This window comes from Triticum urartu, chromosome 3A, assembly GCF_056163025.1.
Source record: "Triticum urartu cultivar PI428250 chromosome 3A, HENAU_Tu73, whole genome shotgun sequence".
NCBI lineage: Eukaryota > Viridiplantae > Streptophyta > Magnoliopsida > Poales > Poaceae > Triticum > Triticum urartu.
In genome coordinates this window covers 565,575,322-565,595,906 of record NC_141875.1, presented here as the reverse complement: position 1 = coordinate 565,595,906, position 20,585 = coordinate 565,575,322, and positions in this window count along the sequence as shown.

Sequence of the window (20,585 nt, the reverse complement as noted above, 5' to 3'; positions counted from 1 at the left end):
ATTATACGCACTCTCACCCTTCCATCCTTGCTAGCCTCTTCGGTACCGTGCATTGCCCTTTGTCACATTGAGAGTTGGCGCAAACTTCGCCGGTGCATCCAAACCCCGTGATATGATATGCTCTTTCACACATAAACCTCCTTATATCTTCCTTAAAACATCCACCATACCTACCTATTATGGCATTTCCATAGCCATTCCGAGATATATTGCCATGTAACTTTCCATCATTCCGTTCATCATGACACATTCATCATTGTCATATTGCTTAGCATGGTCATGTAGTTGACATAGTATTTGTGGCAAAGCCACCATTCATAATTCTTTCATACATGTCACTCTTGGTCCATTGCATATCTCGGTACACCGCCGGAGGCATTCATATAGAGTCATCTTTTGTTCTAGTATCGAGTTGTAATCATTGAGTTGTAAATAAATAGAAGTGTGATGATCATCATTTTCTAGAGCATTGTCCCAAGTGAGGAATATTTAAAAAAAGGCCATAAAAAGGCCCAAAAAAGGAGAAAGGCCATAAAAAAGAGAAGGCCCCAAGAATGAGAGAAAAAGAGAGAAGGGACAATGTTACTATCATTTGCCACACTTGTGCTTCAAAGTAGCACCATGATTTTCATAGTAGAGAGTCTCTCATGTTATCACTTTCATATACTAGCGGGAATTTTTCATTATAGAACTTGGCTTGTATATTCCAACAATGGGCCTCCTAAAGTGCCCTAGGTCTTCGTGAGCAAGCAAGTTGGTGAAGGAAATATGCCCTAGAGGCAATAATAAAGTTATTATTTATTTCCTTATTTCATGATAAATGTTTATTATTCATGCTAGAATTGTATTAACCGGAAACATAATACATGTGTGAATACATAGACAAACAGAGTGTCACTAGTATGCCTCTACTTGACTAGCTCGTTGATCAAAGATGGTTATGTTTCCTAACCATGGACATGAGTTGTCATTTGATTAACGGGATCACATCATTAGGAGAATGAGGTGATTGACATGACCTATTCCATTAGCTTAGCACCCGATCGTTTAGTATGTTGCTATTGCTTTCTTCATGACTTATACATGTTCCTATGACTATGAGATTATGCAACTCCCGTTTACCGGAGGAACACTTTGTGTGCTACCAAATGTCACAACATAACTGGGTGATTATAAAGGTGCTCTACAGGTGTCTCCAAAGGTACTTGTTGGGTTGGCGTATTTCGAGATTAGGATTTGTCACTCCGATTGTTGGAGAGGTATCTCTGGGCCCTCTCGGTAATGCACATCACTTAAGCCTTGCAAGCATTGCAACTAATAAGTTAGTTGCGGGATGATGTATTATGGAACGAGTAAAGAGACTTGCTGGTAATGAGATTGAACTAGGTATTGAGATACCAACGATCGAATCTCGGGCAAGTAACATACCGATGACAAAGGGAACAACGTATGTTGTTATGCGGTCTGACCGATAAAGATCTTCGTAGAATATGTGGGAGCCAATATGAGCATCCAGGTTCCGCTATTGGTTATTGACCGAAGACGTGTCTCGGTCATGTCTACATAGTTCTCGAACCCGTAGTGTCGTGGTTTTGTCACGGCAGATGTCCTCGTGAAAGGACTTAGTCGTGGAGCCATCGCAACGGGTTAGCTTGAAGGGGTTAAAGCGGACACAGGGACGCAAGATAGTTTATACTAGTTCGGCCCCTTCTATGAAGGTAAAAGCCTACGTCTAGTTGTGATGGAATTGATGGGGTTTCGATGACTAGGGAGCAAACAAGCTTCGCCTAAGTCTCAAGTTGTTGTCTGTTCTCCTTGAACCGCCGCCGGGTCGTCCCCTTATATACATGGGTGACGCCCGTCGGTTTACAGAGTCCCAACACCGTCTCATATACGTGTTCGGTTTGGTCTCTACTTATTCCTAACTTACAATACAAGTTTACATACCGACGCCGGTTTACGGCTACAGGCCTTAAACCGATCATGGGCTTTAAGCCCTCATCTACCTTCATGGGCTTTAACATACTTAACTACTGATGAAGTTAACCCGGCCCAGATAGGCCGGTTTACGCCCAGTAGTAATATCCCCAACATTAGGCCCCATATTGATTTGAACAGGTTCATGTCAATCCTTTAGCAAAAACTTCATCTTCAACATCTTATTGTAGTTTGGTGAACTACCGTGATGTCATCTTCACTGATTACTGTAAACCGGAGTGACGTCATCTTTCATAAAGAAACTATCCATGATACCTTCTTGTTTAATAGATCTGCGACAATCGAGGCGACAGCTCCGTTTCCAAATTCACGGCCCCTTGATTCTCGCGCCTGACACATGTCCATTTCTTTATAAATAGGACCAAAGGGTCATTTCTTTTTTCCCCTTCGTGCCCTTTTGCTTCGTCTTGCTCGCGTCGCCCAGCTTCGGAGCTCCGCCGCCGCCGTCAACTACTGCACCAACCTTGGCCACCGCATCACCCTGAGCGTACCAGAGCACCACGGCGACCTTCCGCATCTTCCTCAGCTCCGGTAAGTCTTCTATCTTTTTCATTATAGATATGTTCTAGGGTTTCCATGCTCTCTAGTGTTCATCGCCTGCTCCTTGTTCATATGCTAGATCTTTAGACGAGTCTGTGAATCTTTGCTTTTGTGTAGCAGTAGTTTTTACCCTCTTTTTTCACTTTCGCATATTAAGACCATAGATCTTATCCGTAGCGATGGCTCATTGATTCGGCACTGCTCCTTTTGGGCCTTGAATTTTTATCTCTTTTATGAACATGTTCCAGATCCAATGTTGTAGTATAATCTTGTGAAACCTGTTTTTGCATACTTACTCATCTGCAATCTCGACTGCTTCAATGTTTAGACCAGGCGGTTTAACTTTGTAGAAAAAATTGCCAAACCGGTATATACCATTAGTCCCCTTGTTGAACCGCCAGATGTTGTTGCTTCATAAAACTCCGGTTTAGATAGAGCTGTCTCCGGCTTAACATTGTACATACCAGTGTACTTTAATCAATGCATTCTTGAACCAGAATCACCTATCTTGTAGATTTCATCATGGCCAAGCAAGTATATGAGTGCAACTGGGTTCCTTCTCGCGTCACAGAGACTCAACTGAACAATTTAGTCCCGATCGTCGCTTTAGGCAGCAAAAACACCATCCATTGGAGGGTCCCTGGCAAAGGATGCCCTCCCACACCTCAAGAAGGAGAGGTCGTCGTTTTCGTAGATCACTTAGCCCGGGGCTTTAAGCCGCCCGGTTCTAAATTTTACCAGGATGTTTTGGCCAATTTTCAACTCCGCCCACAAGACACTGGCCCCAACTCTGTTACAAACATGTGTCACTTCCAAGTGCTCTGTGAGGTGTTCTTTCAAGAGGAGCCCACAATTGAGTTGTTCAGATACTGCTTCCATCTAAACCACCGTACTGAGTTTACTGACGGTTCCAATACGGAATTGGGTGGTGTGGCGATTCAGAAAAGGAAAGAGGTCACATACCCTCACGCCAAACTGCACAGCCACCCCAAAGAGTGGAATCAAACATGGTTCTATTGCAAAGACACCTCCCCTGCTGATGAAAATCCTTTGCCTGGCTTTCGTCCGGAGCGGCTTAGCAATACACACCCCTTTCCTCAAAGGTTGACTGCCAAGGAGAGAAGCAAATACGCTCCTCAACTGTCCAAGCTTAGAGCCTTCATGGCCAACGGTTTAACAGGGGTTGATCTCGCTCGCTGTTGGATATCATGGAGCATACTGCCCCTTAGTCAGTGCTCCGGTTTGATGTGCGAGTATACTGGCAGTGTTGATGACCCACTGCGACATGCTAACATCCAGCTCACCGACGAAGAAATCACAGAAGCTGTGAATAAAATGCTGAATGAACCGGAACACATCTGTGCTCGAACCGGCCTGCTTCACTTCTGTGCCACCAACAAACCGCCAGCTGTAAGAGTTTGATTTTTCTTTTTACTAAACCTGTTATTGATATATCTGGTCATTGTTTAATATCAATGTCTGTTTAAATAGGGCGATGATCCGTTTTGGAGCAAGAAACTTTCATAGGAGAAGCGAGAAAAAACAGACAAACCGGAAAGACCAACCCGGCCAAAGACTAAAGTCGTGAAATGGCCTGCTCATAAGAAGAAAACCACTGCATCTTCTGATCCGGCCCCTGGTGATGATGTGGGTAATCCGGACCTTGAGGTAGAGCTTGACTCACTTGGCTTATTTTTCATGCGCCTTATTGATGATGATATTTGTCAGGATGATGCCGAAGCCAGCCATGCTGATGCTGCAGAGGTAATTACTCTCTCTTCCAATTCAAACCCTTTGCCTTCACTAAAAATCTGTCAGGCAAACCGGAAGGTTAAATTTTCTCATCCTCTTGCTTACTTGGATCCCAAATTTCTTATGAAGACCCAACAACACGAAGCTCGCCGCACAACCTGACACAGCGGCCAGGTAGTTACCTTCGCCGGTTTACCGAACAGTCCGGTTCAGAAACGCCATTCAGAGGTCTCTAATTTGCTTGTTAGTGCTTGTCCTAAAGAGGGCTGTTTTCATCAACCTCTTAATCCATCTGACTCCGATTATCAGGTTACTTCCCACTCATCCTCTGGCGAGTCATCGGCTACTCAGCTGCCACCGCTCAAAACGGTGCTTGGGTAAGCTATACTTATCATAATATTTCTGGTACATCACCTTGTAACATATGCTGTATTTGACTTTGTTATTACTTTCAGGGCCAAGCCTAGGCCGAGCAAGAAGGCTCGCCTGGATAAAGCGGCTGAGGAGGACACCGTCCCTGAACCGGGTAAAACACCAGATCTTGAAGCGGCTATTCATGAAGATATACCCAATGATCCACCACAGCAGGATGACAATTTTATTGCTGAAGAAAGGCCTATTGACACCTCAGGACCTGTCAACCAGCCCACAAGCCCCATCCGGATTGAAAAATCCACCAGCCCATCAAAGCCTACTGATAAGCCAACGGCCCCAGTGCAAACCAGCGATGCCAAGGATGATGAGGTTGTCATTACTGGCATTAGTCGCACAGAGCCAGGCAATCCCGTTGCTTTATCCAGACACACTGCCAAGGAAGAATTTGTTGCCATTGGCAAGGGAAAATGGAATGCCGATCTGACAGCTTATGCCGCTCTGAACGCCCAAGATCTCCATTCCGGCTATCTGAACCGGCTATACACCAGCCGTGACTATGAAGCTGGTCTGGTGAATATGATGAAAGAGAAATTTGAGGTAACTTCCATGTGCTTACCTGCGTATGTACTTCAATCTGTCAACTCTCCTAGCCCCCAAGGGCCGGTTTAGAATCTCCGTTCAAACCGGGACTTGTCAATGCAGACTTCAATGTTTTCTGAATTTGTTGATATAGCCCCCAAGGGCCGGTTCAACTTAGTGTAGTTAAACCGGGACTTTAGGTAATCAAGATTGTAGCAGCAATATTAACTTAAGAAATAGCCATTAGCCCCCAAGTGCCAAGTTGAATACTTGCATTGAGCTTGGGACTTTTCTGAATAATTGAAGAGCAAATATGCATTAGCCCCCAAGTACCAAGGGCATAACTTGTTATGTGGTTGGTACTTCAATTCTTGTACCGTTATCTGAATTGTATGACTGTCTATATGCAGGCTGAGCTGAACAAAAGGGAAAACCAAATCACTGATCTGCAAGAAAATCTGAAGTGCCAACAAGCTGAAACCTCCAAAGCAAAAGAGGAATTAACCAGCGCTTTAAGCGCCATGGAACAGCTTAAGGAGGGCTTCAAGAAGAAGCGGGCGGATTGGGCCACTGAAAAATCCGCTTTAACCAAACGAGCAGAAGATGCCGAGGCTGCACTGAAACCGGTGGTGGACGAACTGACCAGCATAAAGCGGCAAGTGCATGCCATGACCGCCGCTATCTTTGGTAAGCTGGTTTGATTTCTGGATTGATTCGGCTGTCTTATCGAGCTGCCGGTTTGTTAACCCTTTGTAATATTTCAGGGACACGCTGTCGGTGTACTAAAGTAGGGGTACCCTTAGTACCCCGAACTTGTGCACGGGCAGTCGCAGCATCCCGCGGCAAGGCTTGCCGGGCGACCGCCAAGATCCTCCGTGGTCCCCTTGAAGACCATTCGAGAACAAAGTACTCAAGACAAGACCCCGGCAAGAGGAGCTTGCCGGGAAGGCTATCAGAAGCGTCCCAAGGCCCCGGCAAGAGGCGCTTGCCGGGAAGGCCAACCAAGGCGTACCAAGGAAACTTGCCGCGGCACCCCACGCGCCCCGGCAAGGCCCGGTGAGCGACAAGCTCCCGGACCTACACGACAAGACGACGACCGTGGCAAAGAGCTTGCCGCGGGAAGCCCCCACTTTGTGCCCGCGCTCCAGCACATCCACCCACGCGTCGCTCTGGAGCCCTCCCAAGCACACGTGGCGGAAGGCTGCGCAGCTGAGGTGCGAGGTGGCAAGCAGGCGCTGGCAAGACAACCACCGTGGCTAACGGTGGCTTCTCTAGCAAGCCCCTTTCGGCACTGTTTAGGCGACACAGACGGGCATTTAATGCTCTTGTCCCCTGCCGTCAGGGTTAGGTATGATAACACTGTAGCAGCTAGCTGTGCCTACTACAGCACCTAGCTGTGCCTACCACCACTCTTCCACTTTTGCCCTCCGTTGCCCTATGTTGGTAACCCCTTGAGCATATAAAAGGAGGCCCGGGGCAACTGAGAGAGGGGTTAGACACTTCGAACACTCTCGCTCGGGGTTCAGCAACTCCACACACTCACGCTCGATCTCGCTCCCGAGCTAGAAAGCAATACAATCCACCAAGCAGGAGTAGGGTTTTACGCATCCGTGCGGCCCGAACCTGGGTAAATCGCCCGTGTGCTTCGCCTCGATCTGCTCTTTGCGCGACCTCCGCCCCCCGCCGAACCAAAAGGGACCCCGGTCCCATAGGTGCCCGTGGATCAGGAACCCCGGCATCTCTAGCGCGCCAGGTAGGGGGCGTCGAAGTTGTGTGAACCAGATCCGGCGTTCTTGCGGGCTAGATCTTCATCTTCTTCATAGATCTTCGCCATCTTCATCAACATGCCGCCGAAGAAGAAAGTTTCGGAGGCAGCTGCTCCGTCCGCGCCGAGCCACCCACCGCCGGAGCAAACGGATGGTGGGGTAGGCGCCGGCGGAAGAGCACGCATCGACGAGGGAACTCACGGTGCTGCCAGGTCCCAGGGCAAGGCTGCGCTGCCCATCGGCGGCGTGGCCGGCTCCCACAACGACCGGGCGTACTCCAAGACCTCGGCGTCCGTGCATGCACCGCGCCCATCCCAGGAGGCGCGGGACCGGCAGCGTCATGGTACTCACGGTACCATGCGCTCGCTGGATCAAGATCGAGCTGGTGGATCCCGGAGCGCTCAGGACCACCATGCACGCCAACCTGCTGGCGCGAGCGAGACACGGTCGCCTGGACGAGATACTGCTCCTTCTAACATAGTTAGAAGTCCGAGCTTATCCCGCTCCTCGCACCGTTCGCCACCGCCGCCCGCCACCGCAGCCGAAGCTCTAGCGCGAGCTCAGCTGCTCCTAGACTACCCTCAAGCGGCGGACAAGGTCGACAACTGGAGGGCCACAATCCAGAGTCTCATCGGCTTCGCCAACGGCGACGCTCCTCGGCAGCCGACCACGTCGCAGCCGCAGCGGGTCAGCCAGGCGCGAACCGGTGGTGACAAGACCGGTGGGGGTGCAACCTCTGTGCACTCCCCGCCCCGAAGGCCGAGATCGCCGACCCGCCGGATCCGCCTCGACAGCGACTCCACCGCGTCGTCAGATCCACGAGCTCGTCGCGATCAGCGCCAAGTTCTTCAAGAACGACGGCAAGAGGATGCTCGTACTCGCATCGAGCGGCGAAGAGAAGCGCGACGTCAATCAAACCAGCGCGCTGGGCCCTCTGTTGACATGCACGCGCCGGGGGAACCAGGCGACTTGCCGTACATGGTAGGTTGCCCTGCGTTCACTCATGAGCTGCGGCAAGTCCAGTGGCCCAGTACGAAGAACTTCAAGCCAGATGTGCCAGAGAAGTACGACGGCAAGTCGCATCCGTCGGAGTTCCTCAGCATCTACACCATCGCGGTGCAGGCTGCTGGGGGGCGGGACGACAAGATCCTTGCCAACTACTTCCCGTTGGTGCTCAAGCCCAACGTCAGGTCCTGGCTCATGCACTTGCCGGACAACTCCATATCCTCCTAGGCTGAGCTGTGCCATCAGTTTGTCGGCGCCTTTACAGGCGGCCACAAACCTCATGGCCAAGAGAGTGATCTCCATCTGCTCGTCCAGAAGGAAGGGGAGCCCCTGCGCAAGTACATCCAGAGGTTCAGCCGTGTACAGTACAACATCCCAGACGTCCACCCTGCCGCGGTCATCAGCGCGTTCCATCAGAACGTGCGTAACCGCAGGATGCGGGAGGAGATGGCGATGTGCCGGATTAGGGACGTCAGCGAGCTATACGCCCTGGCCGACAAATGTGCACGTGCTGAGGAAGGGAGGAGACTCCCCGGAGAGAAGACCGGAGCTGAAGGATCTGACAGCGAAGATGCTGCCCCGGCAAAGAAAAACCGGCGGCGCAACAACAGGAAGAAGCAGAACAAAGAGGTGCTAGTCGTTGAGCAGTCCGGCGATGAAGGTGGCGCCAAGAAGGCTACAGTGGGTTGCCCCGGCAAGGAAATTGCCGCGTGCACCAACTGCCAGGCCGTGGCAGCCGCCGACAAGTAGGACGGCTCCGACAAGCACTACTGCAAGATTCACCGCACCAAGGGTCATGACCTCCAGAACTGTAAGAAAGTCGAGCAGCTTGTCCAGCAATAGAGGGCTGAGTACGAGCGGCGCGACAAGGAGAGAGCCCAAGGGCATGCCGAGAAACTCGGCCAGAAGCGCACCGTCCTGGGAGAACGCCGCGGCAAGGCCAAGCAGCGGCAAGGAGACAGACCTCCCCGCGGTCGCGACAAGGATGAAGACGACGGCGACAGCGACGAAGACCTGGATGATGTTGAGACCAGTGAGCAGGAGTTTCAGAAAGCCACAGAGGTCTTGTGTGTTGACGGTGGTGCTTCTCTGCATACCTCGCACCGCCGACTCAAACAGTGGGTGCGGGAGGTTAATGCAGCAGAACCACCTATCGAATCACGCAAGCTTCTGAAGTGGTCCAGCACGCCTATCATCTTTGACATTGAGGATCACCCTGATCGCACAACTGCGGTTGGGTGTTTGCCGATGTTGGTATCACCAACTATCTGCAACCTCAAAGTCACCAAGATGCTAGTTGACGGCGGGGCCGGCTTAAATCTGATCTCCTCAGCTGTACTCCAAAAACTCCAGATCCCCGACAGCGAGCTCGAAGAGACCGGTGCGTTCCAAGGAATCAATCCGGGAAGGAGCAAGCCGAAGGGGAAAGTCATGCTGCCGGTAACATTTGGCAGCGAGCTAAACTTCAGGACTGAGAGGGTCACGTTCGACGTTGCCGATATCCCGTTGCCTTACAACGGGATACTTGGCCGTCCAGCACTCACCAAATTCATGGCGGCCTCTCATTATGCATAAAACATACTGAAGATGCCAGGCCCGATAAGCGTCATCTCTGTCCCTGGCGACAGGAAGGATGCGCTTATCTGTGCCGACAAGATCTACCGGGAAGCAGCAGCCACGGCAGAACGCAATCCACTTGCCGCTGAAGCTCCCGGGGGAAAGAAGACCAAGTCCGGCAAAGGCTCTGATGCCCACTCCGGCAAGCGCACCTCTTCGGAGTGCTGCGCCGCCGTCGAGGACGCACCATTGAGCTCCACCAGCAAGAAGACCAAGTCCGGCAAAGGCTCTGATGCCCACTCCAGCAAGCGCACCTCTTCGGAGTACTGCGCTGCCGTCGAGGACGCACCATCGAGCTTCACCGGCAAGAAGACTAAGTCAGGCAAAAGCTCTGATGCCCACTCCGGCAAGCGCGCCTCTTTGGAGTGCTGCGCTGCCGTCGAGGACGCACCATCGAGCACCACCGGCAAGCACAAGAAGACGATGGCAGCTCCGCCAGAGACAAAGAAGGTGTCCGCCAAGCAAGACGGCACTGGTGGTACCTTCACCATCAGTGCCACGCTTGATCCTAAATAGGAAAGCGCGCTCGTTGCTTTCCTACGGGCGAATGTCGACGTGTTTGCATGGCAACCGTCTGACATCCCCGGTGTTCCCAGGAAAGTGATTGAGCACCACCTTGCCGTCTGCCCTCATGCGCGGCCCGTCAAGCAGAAAGTTTGGAAGCAGGCGGTGGAGCGCCAAGAATTCATTGCGGAGGAAATCAAGAAATTGGAAGTAGCAGGCCTCGTCAGAGGAGTGCTCCATCCTACGTGGTTGGCCAATCCTGTAGTCGTGCGCAAGGCAAACGGGAAATGGAGGATTTGCATCGATTTTACCGATGTTAACAAAGCTTGTCCCAAGGACCCATTTCCTTTGCCGCGCATTGACCAGATTGTTGACTCCACAGCTGGATGTGATTTGCTTTCATTTCTTGATGCCTACTCCGGATATCATCAGATCTTCATGGCAGAGGAGGATGAAGAGAAGACCGCATTTATTACTCCATGTGGCACGTACTGTTTCGTACGGATGCCTTTCGGATTAAAAAATGCTGGTTCGACATTCGCAAGAGTAGTCCATATTGCTCTTGAGCCACAAATACACAGAAATGTGGAAGCCTACATGGATGATATAGTGGTCAAGAGCAAGGACAGAGCGACCCTGATCCAAGACCTAGACGAGACCTTTGCAAATCCGCGCAAGGTCAGCCTCAAGCTCAACCCAGAGAAGTGTGCGTTTGGGGTCCCCTCCGGCAAGCTTCTCGGGTTCTTCATGTCTCAGCGTGGGATTGAAGCCAATCCCGACAAGATCAAGGCCATTGAGCAGATTGAAGCACCAAAGCGCGTCAAGGATGTACAGAAACTTGCCGGTTGCGTGGCTGCTCTCAGCAGGTTCATCTCTCGGTCTGCTGAGCGCGCCCTGCCGTTTTTCAAATCATTGAAAAAGGCAGGTCCAATGAAATGGACTCCGGAAGCGGAGGCTGCGCTGCAAGACCTGAAGAGATACCTGTCCTCCCCTCCAATACTTGTCGCACCTAAACCGCAAGAGAAGTTGCTGCTGTACATAGCGGCAACCAATCAGGTGGTTAGTGCTGCGTTAGTGGCAGAGAGGGAGGCGGATGATGAGCCAACAACCGCGACAAGCGCATCCAACGACAAGCAGGAGGCTTCCCCGGCAAGCTCTGGTCCCGACAAAGATGAACCTACGCTGATACACGAGGAGATACGGAAGAAAATGGTGTAGCGCCCAGTTTACTTTGTCAGTTCCCTCCTGCAGGGGGCTAGGTCAAGGTACTCTGGTGTGCAGAAACTGCTTTTCGGCCTTCTCATGGCCTTGAGAAAGCTGCGCCATTACTTCCAAGCACATGAGATCACAGTTGTCACTCGCTTTCCGCTGAAGAGGATACTGCATAATCCTGAAGCGACAGGCAGGATTGCTGAGTGGGCACTGGAACTGTCAAGCTTTGGCCTCAAGTTTGAAAGCACTTCAACTATCCAGAGCAGAGCATTGGCAGAGTTCATAGCAGAGTGGACGCCAACACCAGATGAAGAAATTCCAGAAACGAGCCTCCCCGACAAAGAAGCAAGCAAAGAGTGGCTGATGTACTTTGATGGTGCCTTTTCGCTACAAGGCACTGGCGCTGGTGTGCTGCTTGTCGCACCCACCGGTGAGCACCTCAAGTACATAGTCCAGATGCACTTTCCCAAGGAGCAAGCAACAAATAATACTGCAGAGTATGAAGGCTTGCTTGCCGGTCTCCGGATCGCGGCAGACCTTGGGATCAAGAAGCTCATTGTCAGGGGTGACTCACAGCTTGTCATCCGCCAAGTAAACAAGAATTATCAAAGTCCGTTGATGGAAGCTTACGTTGACGAAGTGAGAAAGCTAGAAGAGCACTTTGACGGCCTGCAAATGGAGCACGTTCCGAGAGCTCAGAACGCCATTGCGGATGGCCTGTCAAAGTGCGACGCACTTAAGCTACCTGTGGAACCAGGGACCTTTGTGCTCAAGCTGACTCAACCGTCCGTAACACCATCAACTAGACAGAGCAAGAAGAGGAAGTTGATTCCTGGTGACTATTTGCCGGCAGAGCTTCCCGAAGCCACTGCCAAGAAGGTCCCCAAGATCAACGCCAAGAATGCTGAGGAGCCAGATGCTCCGGCAAGCCCTAGGGCTTGTTCCGTTGAAGTAGAGGCTCCCGACGGGTCCAGCTCCGGCAAACTTGTCGGGGAACGTCAAGCTCCGGCAGAGACGCAACTTCTCGCCGTAGAAGCGGATGTTCCCGCAGCAGTCCCCAAGATCAACGCCAAGAACGCTGAGGAGCAAGATGCTCCGGCAAGCCCCAGGGTTTGTTCCGTTGAGGCAGAAGCTCCCGACAAATTTTGCTCCGGCAAGCTTGTCGGGGAACGTCAAGCTCCGGCAGAACCGCAGTTTCTTGCCGTAGAAGCGGATGTTCCCGCAGCGGCAGATTTGCCTTTAGTCCTTGTTGTCGAGCCACAAGCTCCAGCATGGGCGCAGCAGATTGTCCACTTCCTTCAGACATGAGAGCTTTCCGAAGAGCAAGAAGAAGCCGAAAGAGTAGCCCGGCAGTCAAGTATGTACCAGTTCGTCGACAAGACACTGTACAGAAGAAGACTCAACGGTGTGAAATTGAGGTGTATTCCCCGGGAAGATGGACAAAAGCTGTTGGCAGAGATACATGGAGGCATATGTGGTCACCACATTGGCGCAAGAGCACTTGTCGGCAAAGCCTTCCGGCAAGGGTTCTTATGGCCAACAGCCCTCCAGGATGCAACTGCACAAGTAACCAAGTGTGAAGCGTGCCAGTTCCATTCCAAGCAGATACACCAGCCAGCTCAAGCTCTCCAGACGATCCCTTTATCCTGGCCATTTTCGGTCTGGGGGCTCGACATCCTCGGCCCCTTTCCCCGAGCTGTCGGGGGCTTTGAGTACTTGTACGTTGCAATCGACAAGTTCACAAAGTGACCGGAAGTGGAACCAGTGAGGAAGGTGACCGCACAGTCAGCAGTCAAGTTCTTCAGGTCGATTGTTTGCCGCTTCGGGATCCCTAACCGGATAATCACCGACAACGGCACACAATTCACGAGCCACACCTTCATGCAGTACGTCCAAGATCTCGGCGCCAAGGTCTGCTTCGCTTCTGTTGCTCACCCGAAAAGCAACGGTCAAGCGGAGAGGGCGAATGCCGAGGTGCTGCGCGGGCTCAAGACCAGAACTTTCGACAAGCTGCACAAGTGCGGAAGAAACTGGATCGAGGAGCTACCGGTGGTTCTTTGGTCGATCAGAACGACGCCGAATCGAGCCACCGGACAGACACCCTTTGCTCTAGTCTATGGAGCAGAGGTAGTTACCCCCACGGAACTCGTATACGGGTCACCTCGAGTGCTCGCTTATGATGAGCTTGAGCAAGAGCTGCTGTGGCAAGATGACGCACTGCTCCTTGAGGAAGACCGTCTTCAGGCTGCTGTGCGAGCTGCTCGCTACCAGCAAGCTTTGCGTCGCTACCATAGCCGCAAATTTAATGCCAGAAGTCTCGAGGAAGGCGACCTTGTTCTTCGGCGCGTTCAGTCGGCCAAGAATCACAACAAGTTGACGCCGAAGTGGGAAGGCCCTTACCGGGTGAAACGAGTCACTAGGCCTGGCGCTGTCTGCCTTGAGACCGAAGATGGCATTCCGGTGGGCAACTCCTGGAACATCGAGCATCTTCGTAAGTTTTACCCGTAAGGCGCGGTTGTCGGGCCCTGCCCGGCAACCACCTTTTTGTACAAGTCTTGCCGCTGTTGCATGTAATCCTTTGTACAGAGCCAGGCGCAGACCCTGAGCACCAGAGATTGAAGCGCTGGCATACCCCGGGGTTATAGCATGCATGCTAGGTTGAGTCTCGTCCTTGGTTAGGGTTGATAGTCCCTAACAGCGGCTAACCCCTAACTTAGAGGTCGAGTGTCTGTCCTTCTGCTCTTCTTTCGTTCACAGGGCTCGCATATCCTGGCCAGACTGCTTGAAGGACGAAAAGGAGAAGAAGGGCGCGCCAGCACCTAGGCCCCGGCGAGCCAGTGTCGCTGGGGGCTGCAGGTGCCAAGTTTCATCCCCGGCAAGCCAGAATTGCCGGGGGCTGCGATATCAGATAAGTCTTTCGTCCCTCTTCATGCATCCTCTTATGGACTGGGGAATGCGAAACCGCGTTTCTTCCCGAAAACTGCCGTGCTCCCTCAACTCTAGGCCCTGGAGCGCGTTCCCGGGGCCAAGTTCGTGCGTAGTCGCGGCAGCAAAGGGATCAAACGAGAGGGCCGCACCCACCTCGTTCCCGTCTCCGTCAAAGGCGTGAGAAAGGTCGAGCGACGTGGGAAGGCGGCAGGGCCTGTTGCCGGGAAATGGAATGTCTGTCCGAGAGACCAAGGATTTGCTCCTTGGCGTGGGTTCAACCCGCGAGACAAATACCCCGGCAAGCATCCCCTTTTCATTAAAAAACATCCCATACAGGTACGGTCCATAGAGGATGAAAAACATGAAAGAGAGGATTACAAGTTTTAGATACAGCTAAGGCCCGAAGGCTTACAATTAAAAAGATAAGGTGCCCGTAATCCCTTTCCTGTCCCTCTCTTCAGGAGGTAGGTCAAGGAGACGAAAAGGGGCGCCAAGGCGAGCTACAGGTGCCAGAAGACACCAAGAGAACATCCCGGGGACCGGACGGTGATGGCGACGCCGGGAGAAGGGTGCGAAGGAGGGGCGACAGGACGTCAGCACGCTGTCGAGGGCACCACGCCCTCGTACTCCGACATGACGGCCTTGTCGCCAGCCCTCTTCCCCTTCCGCGGCCTCCCTACGCCAGCCGGCCAAGGAGACGCCCCCGGGGAGTTCAAGAAGCCGACGGCGCAGATGATGGGGTCGCGGGTGCCGCACGAGGCGGCGCCCGACACCTAGTCGGAGCCGCCATCCTGCCGCCCGCCACCCTCACCATCACTGCCGCTCTCCTCCTCGTCACTCTCGCTCGAGGAGGAGCCTTCGCTATCGGAGGAGCTGTCCACGCAGCACTTCGCCCGGATGCCGAAGCACCCGAAGACCTTGACGGAGAGGAGATCGCCCTCCACCAGCTTAAAATGGAGGGTGAACCCCTCCATCAGGCTGTGGATGCGGGCGAGCGTCTTCCACCCTCGGTCAAGATACATCACACCAGGGGCTGGGAACACAACGCGGACTCGCGTGCCGCTGATCCCACAGCCCCTCATGTGCAGTCTCAGCGTCTCGGGCGGGTCCAACTCCATCGCGCTCGCGAACGGAGATGGAAGCCGGAGGCGGCGATGAGGCGCCCGGCGCAGATTGACGAAGAACTCGCAAGGGTTGTCCCCTATATGGACCGCCGCGGGGGGAGGAGTCGCCGGCGGAGGCGAAGTTGGCGCGCCGCCCCGTCCGCCTCTTCCCCGAGCGCCTCGACCTCGTCCACGACCTTGCCCCCTCCCTCTTCCCCTTATGGCTGGCTCTGCCACCACGAGCGCGGAAGAGGGAAGGGTGCGCTGTCTGGCGGCGACCCTCGCCGCCACCGATGAAGGCCCAGGGTTCCCTTTCTCCATGGAGAATAAGAGAAAAGGGAGCCGAAGCTGAAGAAAGGAGGAGATGAGAAGGTGCGGGCTTCGGTGCTCCCTTCCCGCTCCTTATAAAGGAGCGAAGTGGGAGCCCGGCCGCCCCGCTCAGCGAATCAAGGCACGGGAAGAGCAGGGAGGCGGGCCGACCCGCTACCTCTGCTCGCAACGGCCCAGATTCCCACCTCCACCGTCCGCGACCCCAAGCGCATGGGAGCCGCGTGGCGAAGATGCAGAACCGAGGCGACGGATGAGGCGGCCTCGCCCTACCCCGTGATCTCGGGGAGTGGGTGCCTCGGAAACCGCGCACCGGCCCCGTCCAGTAAATGCACCACGCCCCCACGCCTACCTCCGTTTAGAGAGGAGGGCGTGGGCCGTCCCCTTCATCATGGTCTGACGCGTGCTCGCGGGGCTTAACCCCGCGCACGCCGCCCGCGTCACCCACGGCTCCGCGTTTGACGCATGCCGTTTGAGGCGTGCGCGGGGGAAACGGAGAGATATACGGCGTGACCCAGGCCGCGCGTGCCCGTGCACTGTTTTGGGCCTGGCCCAACAGCGCTCGGCACCGTGTCTGGCCCAGGCCCGGGGGCTCCTGTCGGTGTACTAAAGTAGGGGTACCCTTAGTACCCCGAACTTGTGCACGGGCAGTCGCAGCATCCCGCGGCAAGGCTTGCCGGGCGACCACCAAGATCCTCCGTGGTCCCCTTGAAGACCATTCAAGAACAAAGTACTCAAGACAAGACCCCGGCAAGGGGAGCTTGCCGGGAAGGCTATCAGAAGCGTCCCAAGGCCCCGGCAAGAGGCGCTTGCCGGGAAGGCCAACCAAGGCGTACCAAGGAAACTTGCCGCGGCACCCCACGCGCCCCGGCAAGGCCCGGTGAGCGACAAGCTCCCGGACCTACACGACAAGACGACGACCGCGGCAAAGAGCTTGCCGCGGGAAGCCCCCACTTCGTGCCCGCGCTCCAGCACATCCACCCACGCGTCGCTCTGGAGCCCTCCCAAGCACACGTGGCGGAAGGCTGCGCAGCTGAGGTGCGAGGTGGCAAGCAGGCGCTGGCAAGACAACCACCGTGGCTAACGGTGGCTTCTTTAGCAAGCCCCTTTCGGCACTGTTTAGGCGACACAGACGGGCATTTAATGCTCTTGTCCCCTGCCGTCAGGGTTAGGTATGATAACACTGTAGCAGCTAGCTGTGCCTACTACAGCACCTAGCTGTGCCTACCACCACTCTTCCACTTTTGCCCTCCGTTGCCCTATGTTGGTAACCCCTTGAGCATATAAAAGGAGGCCCGGGGCAACTGAGAGAGGGGTTAGACACTTCGAACACTCTCGCTCGGGGTTCAGCAACTCCACACACTCACGCTCGATCTCGCTCCCGAGCTAGAAAGCAATACAATCCACCAAGCAGGAGTAGGGTTTTACGCATCCGTGCGGCCCGAACCTGGGTAAATCGCCCGTGTGCTTCGCCTCGATCTGCTCTTTGCGCGACCTCCGCCCCCCGCCGAACCAAAAGGGACCCCGGTCCCATAGGTGCCCGTGGATCAGGAACCCCGGCACACGCATTGGTCACTTGGGGTCAGATGTGCGGAAGAAATTGAAAGCCGCCTACACATTGACCGAACAACTGTACACTGCCGCACAGCGGATCATCTCTGCTGCATCCCACAACAATCTGGCGCCCACTTTGATTCAGGACACTCTGAAGAGACTGTCAATGCTTCCTGCCTGGGTTGAAGAGCTGAAGAAATCTGCTGCTCGAACCGGTGCGATCAATGCCTTAATCCGGGCAAAAGCTTGGGTGCCGGATTTTGATCCTGTTGAAGCGGCTCAGGGCTATCCCATCTTGAAGGAAGACGGGTCAGAGTTTAGTGAAGCGGATCTGCGAGCAATAAACCAGGAGGTGCGTCTGCTAGCTTGTTAATTGGTTGAAGAGCAGACTTGTCTCATTATCAAGCCCAATATGACAACCAAAACAAGCGAGTAGTTGCACCAATTCCTGAAGCGGAAAATCTTATCCCTCCAATCTGTAAGCATACTTACGCTCCCGATATTGAACCGTCGTTGCTGATCCATGATGAAGCTGTCTTCCAAGCATTAATGGGAATCGACTGGACAACTGTTGATTTCCAGCCGCTGGGTAGAGAAGTTGAAGTTGAAGCGGCACAGGATGACCCACAACCATCAGGCCAGGCTGGTGACCAAGCTTGAACCGGAAGCCGGTTTAAACTGCTTCTCCTTTGCGAAAAAAACAATGATCTTATTTTGGGCACCGTGTTGCCTTGTAATAGGCTAGCCGATACTCTTGATTTTGATATGCCTTCGTGCATAATTACTGCAACTTGTTCTTCCTTTGGGTGATGAACTTTCCAAAGTATTTTCTGCAATACAAAAAATCTTAAAGCGCCACCGCGGTTGTACTGTCAGGCGGAGTATGATGTCTGCATATGTGAAATCAAAATATCTGAAATTTAAGCATATGATCAAATCTTTGGGATACATAATACCTGCCATCGTTGGGCATGAAGTTGGCTTGGCCAATCTTGAAGCGGGGGTTTATAAACCCACACTGTTGGAGGAGATAGCAGCTCCTGTATATATCTAATGCCGGTTTACCATGTAAATTGTGCCGGGTTATAATAAAACACCGTGTTACTCCGTAATAGGATGTTAATAAAAAATCAAACCGGGTAAATAGTCTCCGGATTAGAAATGGACCATGTTCCGTCAATTGACAGTTTGAACCGGTTTAAAACTTTGTCGGTTTAAAAAACGCAACAAAAAGAAAGAAATATCTATCAAAGAAAATTGTGAAGCAAAGGCAATGAAAAACCGTTTGCAAAAAGAGGCTTATTTGAGCCGATCAGATGGCGTTACCATGGTCGGACACGACCAAGCTCCCGATAGGTGTAGCTATGGTTCAAGTCAGCCAGGTCCCCAAATGAAACCGTGGCATTTATGCCGATCAAGAGGCGTGGCAATGATTCGGGTTCGACCAAGCCCCCAAGTGATTCTGTGGCCTTAGGCCGATCAAGAGGCGTGACTGGTTCAGACTTGACCATGTCCCCAAGTGATCTGGTGGCTTTCGCCTATCAAAAGGTGTTGCATTGGTTCGGATACGACCAAGCCCCCAAGTGATATTACATGATGCTTTGAAAAGCTAACTCAAGGGGTAAACCGGAGGCCGCTTTAGAACAACTCCGTGTAACCACACATGATGTAAAAGAACAGATACCCCGCTTTAGCTGAGGTTCCGGTTTATTATATTAATCATAATATATACATCGTCGTAATATGTACATAAGTAGAGCTAATGGCTCAGGTATAGTAAGGCCGAAGATGAGCTATGTTCCACGGCCTGTTGGTCTCCTCCTCTGATGTAAGTGAGTCTTTATGCTCTCGAATATCGATCAGATAGTATGACCCGTTGTGCAGATTCTTGCTGACCACGAAAGGTCCCTCCCAAGGTAGGGATAGCTTATGCATATCAGTCTGATCTTGGATGAGGCGAAGCACCAAATCTCCTTCCTGAAAGGTTCTGGTTCTGACTCGGCGACTGTGATAACAACGAAGATCCTGTTGGTAAATCGCCGAGCGGGCGGCTGCTATGTCAGGACTTAACCACGATATCATCCATGTAAGCATGTACATTACGTTCAATTTGCTTGTGAAGACAATTTTGTACACACCGTTGATAAGTTGCCTGGGCACTCTTGAGCCCAAAGGGCATAGACACATAGCAAAAGGCTCCAAAGGGAGTTATGAATGCCGTCTTCTCCTGGTCCTTAACTGCCATTTTGATCTGATGATAGCCAGAATATGCATCCAAAAAACTCAAACGCTCACAACCCGCCGTAGCATCAATAATTTGATCAATACGGGGGAGGGCAAAAGGATCTGCTGGACAAGCCTTATTAAGATCTGTGTAATCCACACACATGCGCCAGGTGCCGTTTTTCTTAAGGACCAGCACCGGATTGGCAAGCCACTCAGGGTGGAAAACTTCAATAATAAAGCCAGCTGCTAAGAGCCTGGCTACCTCTTCTCCAATCGCTTTGCGTCTTTCTTCGTTAAACCGGCGGAGGAACTGTTTCACCGGTTTGTATTTAGGATCCACATTAAGGGTGTGCTCAGCGAGTTGCCTCAGTACACCTGGCATGTCAGAGGGCTTCCATGCAAAAATGTCCCGATTCTCATGGATGAACTCGATGAGCGCGCTTTCCTATTTCGGATCCAAGTTGGCACTGATGCTGAACTGCTTGGACGAATCGCCAGGCACGAAGTCAACAAGCTTAGTTTCAGCTGCCGATTTGAACTTCAGGGCCAGATCATGCTCCGTGGTTGGCTTCTTTAATGGAGTCATGTTCGCCGGATCAACATTGTCCTTATAATACTTCAGCTCCTCGGTGGCACAAACCGACTCTGCGTAGGCCGCATCTCCTTCCTCGCACTCCAAAGCGATTTTACGGCTTCCGTGAACCGTTATTGTCCCCTTGTGACCCGGCATCTTGAGCTGCAAATACACATAATAGGGTCGTGCCATAAACTTGGCGTAGGCCGGTCACCCAAACAGGGCGTGATATGGACTTTGGATTTTCACCACTTCAAACGTCAATGTTTCTGACCTGGAATCATGATCATCTCCAAAGGCCACTTCCAGAGCTATCTTACCAACAGGATATGCTGACCTACCAGGTACCACACCATGGAACACCGTATTGGATGGTTTGAGATTTTTATCTGTTAGTCCCATATGACGGAAGGTCTCATAGTACAAGATATTAATGCTGCTCCCTCCATCCATGAGCACCTTGGTGAACTTGTAACCTCCCACCTGAGGTGCCACCATCAGAGCCAACTGACCTGGATTATCAAC